Here is a 10033-nt window from a genome sequence, read left to right as displayed (position 1 = left end):
CCTAGCTAATGGCTCATAAATTTTATTAATTGTCTCAAAGAACTAACTTCTGGTTTTATGTATTCTCTCTATTGTTTTCATGTTATCAATTTCATGTGTTTCTTTCCTAATTTATTTCTTTTCTTTTGTTTGCTTAGGCATGGGTTTGCTGTTTTTCTCTGGCTCCTCCAGGTGTGCAGTTAATTCACCAATTTTTGCTCTTTCTTCAATTTTTCAGTTAGGCATTTAGGGCAATAAATTTCCCTCATAGCACCATCTTTTTAGCATTCTGTAGGATTTACTATGTTTTGTCCTCTTTTTCATTTGGCTCAGCATATTTAGATTTCTCTTGCAATTTATTCCTTGACCTATTTGTTGATTAAGAGTGTATTGTTTAGCTTCCATATAGTTGTGAATTTTCCCACCTTCCATTTGTCATTGATTTTCAGCTACATTCCATTATGACTTACCAAACTGCATTATATAATCTTGATCTAAGATCTGTCCTATAACAGATTATTGAAGAGTGTTTTGAAAACTATTGCTTTTTATCTCTTTCCTTTGTATATATGTTATATTATACAATAAAAAAAGTTTAAAAAGTTATTGAAATTTGATTTGTGACGCAACACATGATCTATCCTGGAGAATGACCTGTGTGCACCTAGGAAAAATGTACATAATGCTGCTCTGTGGGTAATATCTATAAATGTCTGTTAAATCTAGATCATTTATTATATTATATACAATCTCTTTTTTCTTATTGATCTTCTATCTAGATGCTCTATTCATTGATGAGAGTCATGCATTGAAATTGCCAACTCATTGTAGAAGAGTCTCTTCAGTCTTTCAGTGTTGTCCGTGTTTTCCTCACATATCTTGACGCACTTGGGCTTGGTGCATAAATATTTATCACTGTTATGACTTCTGATGATTGTCCCTTTTATTAATACATAGTGAGCTTCTTTTTCCCATTTAACTGTTTTACACTTGAAGTCTCATTTTTCTAATATTAATATAGATACATGTGCTGGTTTGAAAGGATGTATGTCCCCTAGAAAAGCCATGTTTTAATCTAAATCCCATTTCGTAAAAGCAGAATAATCCCTATTCAGTACTGAATATTTGAATCTGTACTCAGACCATCTCCCTGGAGATGTAATTTAATCAAGAGTAGTTGTTAAGCTGAATTAGGTAGAGGCATGTATCCACCCATTTGGGTGAGTCTTGATTAGTTTTTTAAGTCCTATAAAAGAGGAAACATTTTGGAGAACGAAGGAGACTTAGAGAGATTATAGAATGCAGCAGCACCATGAAGCAGAGTCCACGATCCAGCCACCTTTGTAGATGTAAACAGAAAAGGCTTCCCAGGGAGTTTCATGAAACTGGAAGCCAGGAGAGAAAGCTAGCAGATGCTGTGTCCACCATATGCCCTTCCAGATGAGAGAGAAACTGTGACTTTTTTTGCCATGTACCTTCTCACTTGAGAGAGAAACCATGAACTTCATCAGCCTTCTTGAACCAAGGTATATATCAAACCACTACCTCCTTGTATCCATGCTTTCGTCTAAAAGATCTACATATCATCTTATCAAGTTTCACTTTGTATGTAATGGATTGCATTGCTATTGCTGCTTTAAAAAAATCATTCCTTCTCTTTGCCATTTCACAATCTCATGAGGAATTATATTGGAATAAATCTGTTTGGATCTCTTCTTTTTGGGTATGCTGTGGTTTTGTAACTGTAAGTTTATGTCTTCCATGAGAGTTTGGAAATTTTCAAGCGATTATTTCCTTCACTGTTTTTTATGCCCCTTCTTTCTTTTCTTTTCCTTCTGGGAGACCATAACACATATATCCATGCACTTTTTTATTCTTTTTTTTAAAATATAGAATGCTTCACGAATTTACATGTCATGCTTACTCAGGGGCCATGCTAATCTTCTCTGTATTGTTCCAATTATTGTATATGTGCTGCTGAAGAGAGCACTATCCATGCACTTTTTGTTTTCTTTCAGTACCCCAAGACCCTAATCAAATTTATCCATTCTTTTCCCTATCTCTTGTTTTATGTATAGGATTTCAGATAGCCTGTCTTCCAGTTCTTTAATCCTTTCTTCTGCTTCTTCAAATTTGCTGTTGTATGACTTTATTATGTTTTTCATCTCTTCTATTCTGCCTTTTATTCCCATAAGATCTCTCATTTGTTTTATAAAGCCTCTGTGTTATTCTGTAGGACCGTTTGTGTCCTCTTCATATCCCTGAACAGTTTTACTATTTCCTCCAGTGCATTGATTTTATTTAGAAGATTTGTTTGAAAATTTTTATTATTCTGCTTCTCTCCTCTATCTCTCCTGTATCTCAGTTGAGGTGTTAGTTTGTTACTTTCACTAGGCCATGTCTTTGTCCTTCCTGGTATGAGTTCTGATGTTCTCTAGTGCCTAGGCATCTGATTTTCTTCCTTGGTTTATTCTGGAGGCACTTTTCTCTTTTGCCTGGGGTTGTCTTATTGTTTGGCTCTGTTCTCTATCTGTTCTCTGGATTTCACTTCAACTTATTTCTTCTCTCTATCATAGCTTCTATTTAACAGCTCTAGTTTTTCAGTTTCTTTCCCTGCTTGATAGGTTCACCCCAATCAAACCCAGGATACAAGAGGTGGGTGTAATAAGCATCAAGTTTCCCTGGGGGTGAGACTCAGCAAGGTACCAGTTGTTCTTGTGAAGCCTCTTGATAATGTGCTTTTCCTATACTGCACAGCAGGTGATGGTTTTCAGCCCAAAGCTCCCCCACTGACATAAAGTGGCATTATGCCTTTAATTTTCAGCAGACCCTGTCTCTGCCATTGTCATGGTTGAGATAATGTATGATGCAGAGGGTGGGCTTAAACTATTTCTGTTTTCAGGCACAATTGGTTTGAATTCTCTGAATAAGTCCTACCACTTGTGAAGGGCCCACGCATTTTTTTTTCTTGTTGAAGATATGTCCTTTAGGGATATATATTCTTAACTTGACTAGTTACTTTGTCTCTAAGACAAATTTATGTTATATTATGTTATGTTATTTTATGTTACATGTGTTATGGAGCAATAACCAAGTGACACAACAGTCAATATTAACAAATATGAAGGATGTGAGATTCCTAAATTCTGATTGATCCCTAGTAATTGTATTCCTTCGGACTCTTGAAAAAATAAATGAAGAACACTACTTATTAAAATTTACTTCAGATAACTATACTTCAAAGTGACCAGAAACAAGCTTCCCTTCTAGATAATTAGGAGATTTAGGAAGGAAATGCATTTTTTAGATGCATACCTGATGGCCTTGAACAAAAACTCTCCCTTACTAGAAGGATATTTTGGGCTGGAATCCAAACTCTTTTATCTTCTATACATAAAGAAAAGAGTGAAATGGCCAGCACAAGTTGCTGAGAAAAGCTGCAATTTTTATTTCAACATATGTAGGCAAAACAAGAATTAAAACTCAGATTTCTGTGAACAAAGGCAAATGACTTTAACAGAGAGAGATAAAGAGCAAGCATGTAACTTACAAAGTGACATATATTCAGCCTCATTTGCTATTAAATTATTAATATGAACTGTGGTTTATTGTTCCCCTACTTGCCTATTAAATTAATTTTTTGGGTAAATACCCAACATGAGAGAGCATATCAGCCTGCACAAAGTGAATGAACTCTATCAAAGGTAATATTAATACCTTTCATTGGTGTGCTACATTCATTACAATAGATGAAAACACATTTTTATAATTGTACTATTAACTGTCATCCATAATTTCACTTAAGGTTCACTGCTTGTGGTGTGCAGTTCCATGGATTATTTTTATTTTATTGCCATTTATACCACCTAACATTTCCCCTTTTAACCACATTCAAATATATAATTCAGTGTGGTTACCTATGTATCCAATGTTGTGCTGCCATGACTACCACCATTACCACGTTTCAATCATCCCAGTTAAAAATTCTGTACATTTTAATTATTGTCTCACTATCACTTACTCCTTTTCCCTCCCATGATCACCTATATTCCATGTTCTGACTCTTGAATTTGCTTAAGCTAATTATTTCCTATCAGTCAGGTCACAGATTATGTGTCCTCTTGTGTCTATATTATTTTAATCAACATTTAAGCTTGATTCCTGCTGCCTTATGTATCAAAAGTTCATCTTTTACAGTCAAATAATACTCAATTCTGCTTGTAAGCCACATTTTATTTATCCATTCATCAGTTGATGACAGTTGGGTTGAGTCCATCTTTTGCCAATTATGAATAATGCCACCATGGACATTGGTATTCAAATATCAGATCGAGGCCCTGCTTTCAATGCTTTTGGGTATATACCCAGTAATGGGATTGTCCAATCATATGGTAATTCTATGTTAAAATTTCTCAGAAACTACCAAACCCTCTTCCACAGAGACTACACCATTTTGCATTCCCATGAGCAATGAATGAGTGTTTTCAATTCTCCACATCCTGTCCAATACTTTTATTTTTCTGTTTTTATAATAGCAGCCATTCTAGTGGGTGTGAAATGATATATTATTGTGATTTGATTCACGTAGCTCTAATGGCTAATGGCATTGAGCTTTTTTCAGGTGCTTTCTAACCATTTGTGCATCTTCTTCAGAGAGGTGTCTGTTCAAGTCTTTGGCCCATTTTCAATTTTTTCTCTTTTTTGCCAACTTGAAGGATTTCTTTATATATTCTGGCTGTTAAACCATTATCAGATATGCTGATATGCAAATATTTGAAAATTTTCAAATATTTTCTCCCACTGTTTAGGTTATTGTATTACTTGTATGATAAAGTCTTTTGAGGTGAAAAAGTTTTTAATTCTGATGAAGTCCCATTTATTTATTTTTTCTTTTATTGCTATGCTTTGGGTGTAAAGTCTAACATACCATTACCTAACACAAGGTCCTGAAAATTTCCTTAATTTAATCTAGGTGTTTGATAATTTAGCTCTTACATTAAAGTCTTTGATGCATTTTGGTTGATTTTTAAAATATTTTCTGGAGTAAGGGTCATCCTCTTGTTTTTTGTTTTTTTTTTTTGCAAATGGAATCCAGTTTTCCCAAACTATTACTTGAAAGGGTCATTCATTTCCAACTGAATGGTCTTTCCCACCTTGTTCAAAACATGTTGGCCATTAATGTGAAGGTTGATTTCTGAGCTCTCAATTCCATTCCCATTGGTATTGTACATGTCTGTGCTGTGCTATCCTTTTATGATTACTGTGTCTTTGTAACACATTTTAAGATTGGAATTTGTGAGTCCTCCAACTTAATTCTTCTTTTGTAAGTTGGTTTCCCCATACATATTTGATGATCGGCTTTTCCATTTCTGCAGAGAAAGTTGTTAAAATTGCCATTGCAATTGCCTTGAATAAATAAATTGCATTCGGGGCTTATCAATATCTAATATTGTTGTCTTCCAATACATACAATGAATGTCCTCTCCTTTATTTAGACCTTATTTGATTTCTTTTAGCAAAGTTTAGTAGTTTTCTATGTACAAGTCCTTTCTATCTTAGGTTAGATTTCTCCATAGATATTTGAATATTTTAGTCACTATTGTGAAAGGTTTTTTTTCTTGGTTTCCTCTTCCAATTATTCACCAGTTGTGAATAGAAACATTACTGCTTTTTTGGTCTTGATCTTGCAGCCAATCACTTTGCAGAATTCATTTATTGGCTCTAGGAGCCCTGCTGTGGATTTTTCAGAATTTACTATGTATAAAAACATGTCATCTGCAAATAGGGAAAGTTTTAGTTCTCCCTTTACAAATTGGATGATTTCATTTATTTTTCTCACCTAATTGTTCTGGCAAGATCTTCTAGCATATTATTGAACAAAAGTGATAACACTGGACATCCTTATCTTATTCCTGATCTTAGAGGGAAAGCTTGCAGTCTTTAACCATTCAGTGGGATATTAGCAATAAACTTTTCATATATGCCCTTTATCATGTTAAGGAAGTTTCCTTCCATTCCTATATTAAAAGTGTTTTTCTAAAGAAAAGGGGCTGTATTTTGGTGAAATCCTCTTCTGCATCAATTAAGATAATCATATGATTTTTTCCTGCATGCTGTTAATGTGGTATATTTCATTAATTGATTTTCTTATGTCAAAACACACTTGCATACCAGGTATAGATCCCACTTGATCATGGTGTATAATTATTTTATTTTCATGTTTCTTTCACTTTGTCAGTATCTTGTTGAAGTTGTTGATATCTATATTATAAGACATATTGATCTGCAATTTATTTTCCTTGTGGCACGTTTTCTGGCTTTGTAAGACACTGATATTGGCCTCATAGAATGAGTCAGGGAATGTTTTTTCTTCTTGAATTTGAGCAGAATTGAAGCTATATTGGGGATTTTTCTTTTATTCATTATATACACAGTTTTTAATACAGTGTAAATCCTCACATATTTGAGGAAAATGGCTCTATAAGTAAAAGATTTTTCATGGTTATATCATTGAACAACTTCTCTAGAAGAAAATATTATCTTATAGTTTTCCTGGAGTCTCTCTCTCATGGTAAAGAGTTTCCTGTCTGTTTACGGCTGTTTCAGGTCTTATTCCCACTCCACCAAGGCTGGAGCTCAGATGCTAACTCCTCCAGGTGTAGGCATAGGGTTCCTCAAAGTGTACTGCAATCGTGTGGTTTAAGGATACATTTTAACTAAAGGCCTTGACACAGTGATTTCATTGATGTACATTGTAAGGGTTCTTTCACTTGTTTAAGGTTAGAGATGTGAATGAAGTCACTTTCATAGTCATAAAATTTTAGTGGTGGTTGTCTCATGTCATTTAGAGTCAAAATAGTGACAGAATGCATTCACACACACATGACATACATATGGTCTCTGTCTGGTGTCATCTGATATTAGAACAATTACTGAAGTGTTTCCCATGTACCTAGCATTCATATTGTTTCCTTACATTTTCTTCTAGCGGTTTTATGGAACTGGTTCTTATATTTAGGTGTTTGATCCACTTTGAGTTAAGTTTTTATATAAGTAAATGCATAAGGGAAGTGTCCTCTTTCATTCTATTGGCTATTGATATCCAGTTCTCCCATGATCATTCACTGAAAATACTATTTTTCCCAGTTCAGTGGATTTGTGTGCTTTGTTGGAGATCAGTTGACCGTAGATTTGGTGGCCTGTTTCTGTGCTCTTGATTTGATTCCATCCATCAGTACTTCTGTTTTTTGCCAGTACCATGCTGTTTTGACCATTTTGGCTTTATAAAAATCTTTGAAATCAGGATGTTTTAATCCTCCCACTTCATTCTTCTTCTTTAGAACATTATTAGTTATTGGAATTCTCTTTCCCTTCCAAAGAATTTGGTAACTAGCTTTTCCCAGTCTTCAAAGTAGGTGGTTGGAATTTTGATTGGTACTGTGTTGAATCTGTTGATATTGTTTGGTAGAGTTGACATATTAACTCCATTTAATTTTCCTATCCATGAGCAAAGAATATCTTTCCACCTATTTATATTTTCTTTGATTTCTTTTAGACATGTTATTTAGGTTTTCGTGTACAGGAAAGTAATATATCCCTAGTTAGGTTCATTCCTAGATACTAGATTCTTTTGGTTACTATTTTGAATGGAAATTTTTCATTAATCGACTCCTCAGTTAGTTCATTGCTTATGAAGGAAAACATTACTGATTTTTGCAAATTAATTTTATTTCCCACCACCTTACTGAGTTTATTAGCTCAAGTAACTTTGTCATAGATTTCTCAGGATTTTCCAAGTATAGTATCAAACCATCTGCAAATGATGAAAGTTTATTTCTTCATTTTCCATTTGGATGCCTTTTATTTCATTGTACTACAACTTCTAGCACAACATTAAATAATTGTGGTGACACTATTCCTTATGTTAGGTGGAAGGCTTTCACTCTCTCACCACTGAGTGCAACATGGGCTATGGGTTTTTCATATATGCCCTTTATTATATTGAGGAATTTACCTTGGATTCTTACCTTTTGAAGTATTTTTATCAGGAAAGGATGTTGAATTTTCTTGAATACTTTTTCACCATCAATTGAGATGATCATGTGGTTTTTCCTTTTCAATTTCTTAATGTGGTGCATTGCATTGTTTGATTTTCTTGGTTGAACCATGCTTGCATTCCTGGTATAAACCCCACTTGAAAGTGGTGCATAATTATTAATTTTTCTTTTTCTGCTTGTGCAGGCACTGGGAATAGATCCCAGGTCTCTGGCATCGCAGGTGAGAACTCTACCTGCTGAGCCACTGTGGCCCACCCTCATAATTCTTTTAATGTGTCATTGGATTAGATTTGCTACTATTCTGTTGAGAATTTTTGCATCTATAGTCAAGATGTACATTGGCTTGTAGTTTTCCTTCTTAAAGCATCTTTATCCGCTTTTGGTATTAGACAGATGTTAACTTCATAAAATGAGTTAGGTAGCATTCCCTTTTCCCATTTTTTGGAAAACTTTGAGTAGTATTTGTGTTGGCTGTTTTGTGAATGTTTGATAAAATTCTTCTGTGAAGCCATCTGACTGTGGGCTCTTATTTGTAGGAAGATTTTGATGACTGATTGAATCTCTTTACTTGTGATTCACTTATTGAGAGCTTCTGTTTCTTCTTCAGTCAGTGCAGCTTGTTCACGTGGTTCTAGGAATTTGTCAATTTCATCTAAATTGTCTAATTTGTTGATGTACAGTTGTTCATAATATCCACTTATGAATTTTTTTAATTTCTTCAAGATCCATGGTAACAACCAATCCCTCCTTTCTGGTTTGTTTATTTGCTTCTTTGTCAGCCTTGCTGGGACTCCATTGATCTTATTCATTTCTTCAAAGAAACAACCTTTGGTTTTATTGCATCTCTCTATTGTTCTTTTTTATCCAATTAATTTAATTCTGCTTTAATTTTTATTATCACAAAAGTGTGATCAAGGCAAATAGTGTATTGCTGTTGGATTCATATCCAAGGAACACAGCTCTCCACTTTGCTGAAAAAAGAACAGAATGTTCTCAAGAATGCAAAAGAGGTTGTATCCTCACACATTCTGCTCTGGACAAAACAGTTAGAGAGAGTGTATCCTCCTCCCAAGTCAAGGCTTAGAATTCCAAGGGACAAATGAAGTTGGATTCCTCACTTGTAGATTTAGTAACACTTTAATTCAAATGATCAAAAGGTGCTAGAAGGTTGGACATACACAAGTCAGAAGAATCCATGACTTGATTCGAGATACAAGCTGGATTTATTTGTTGCAACCTGGTCTCTGGGTAACAGTCAGAAGGAACAATATCCATTCTCTCCTGCCCAGTATCCGATAGAGAAATGACAGTCCAAGGAATTAAGTAAAAAGGAAATGTGATAATGAGATATAGAGTGAAAATTGAAAAGGAGAAGCTAAAAGATAGTTGAAAACACCACATCTCCTAACCCTCATCATGTGCCATCTTGTGATGTTTTAAGGACAAAGCCTTGAAGGATGACTTTTTCCAACTCAACTCTAATCAACTGAATGAAGTCTTGGAGAATAAAATTAGATTTAAAGTATATATTGAATAAGACACTGCAGAAATTCTAGTCTAGAATGTGCAGATTCTCTCCTCAATGTAAGTATTCCTTACCTGTTCCCTCATCTCAAGCTCACCATGACTAGGCTAAATGAAATGTCCTTTTTCTTCCTAGATACTTCAGCAGCTCTGGGAAACTTATGTCTGACTCATTGATTTCTAGTGCTACAGACTTCTTGCTTCACTGTTGTTATTACATCATCATCATATTTATATTGTCTTTTGATTATTGACCTGTTTTTAAATATATTCATTCGTTTTTCCATTTTAGTGTTGGTAGCTGGTTGTGTTGGATCCTTCTAAGAGGAAATAATATTTCAAATGCAATAAGACAATGAAGAATTAAGAATTTGAAAAATAATGCAGTTTTGAGGTTTTATGATAATTCTTCTGGAATGAATTGGCTCTTCCTAAACGTGAAGATTGAGAAGAAATGGAGCTTGAGCAGAGAT

At 34.4% G+C, this 10033-nt stretch overlaps 1 non-coding gene across 1 annotated transcript; it reads right to left on the bottom strand.

Annotated features, from left to right (window-relative positions):
• Positions 1-1862: 1862 nt before the first annotated feature.
• LOC143651036 (U6 spliceosomal RNA) lies at positions 1863-1969 on the bottom strand. The gene has a single exon (XR_013159782.1). It is a non-coding gene; the product is annotated as a U6 spliceosomal RNA (small nuclear RNA).
• Between the last annotated feature and the right edge of the window lie 8064 nt (positions 1970-10033).

Source organism: Tamandua tetradactyla, chromosome 11, assembly GCF_023851605.1.
Source record: "Tamandua tetradactyla isolate mTamTet1 chromosome 11, mTamTet1.pri, whole genome shotgun sequence".
Taxonomy (NCBI): Eukaryota; Metazoa; Chordata; class Mammalia; order Pilosa; family Myrmecophagidae; genus Tamandua; species Tamandua tetradactyla.
This window is presented reverse-complemented; position numbering and strand designations above follow the sequence as displayed.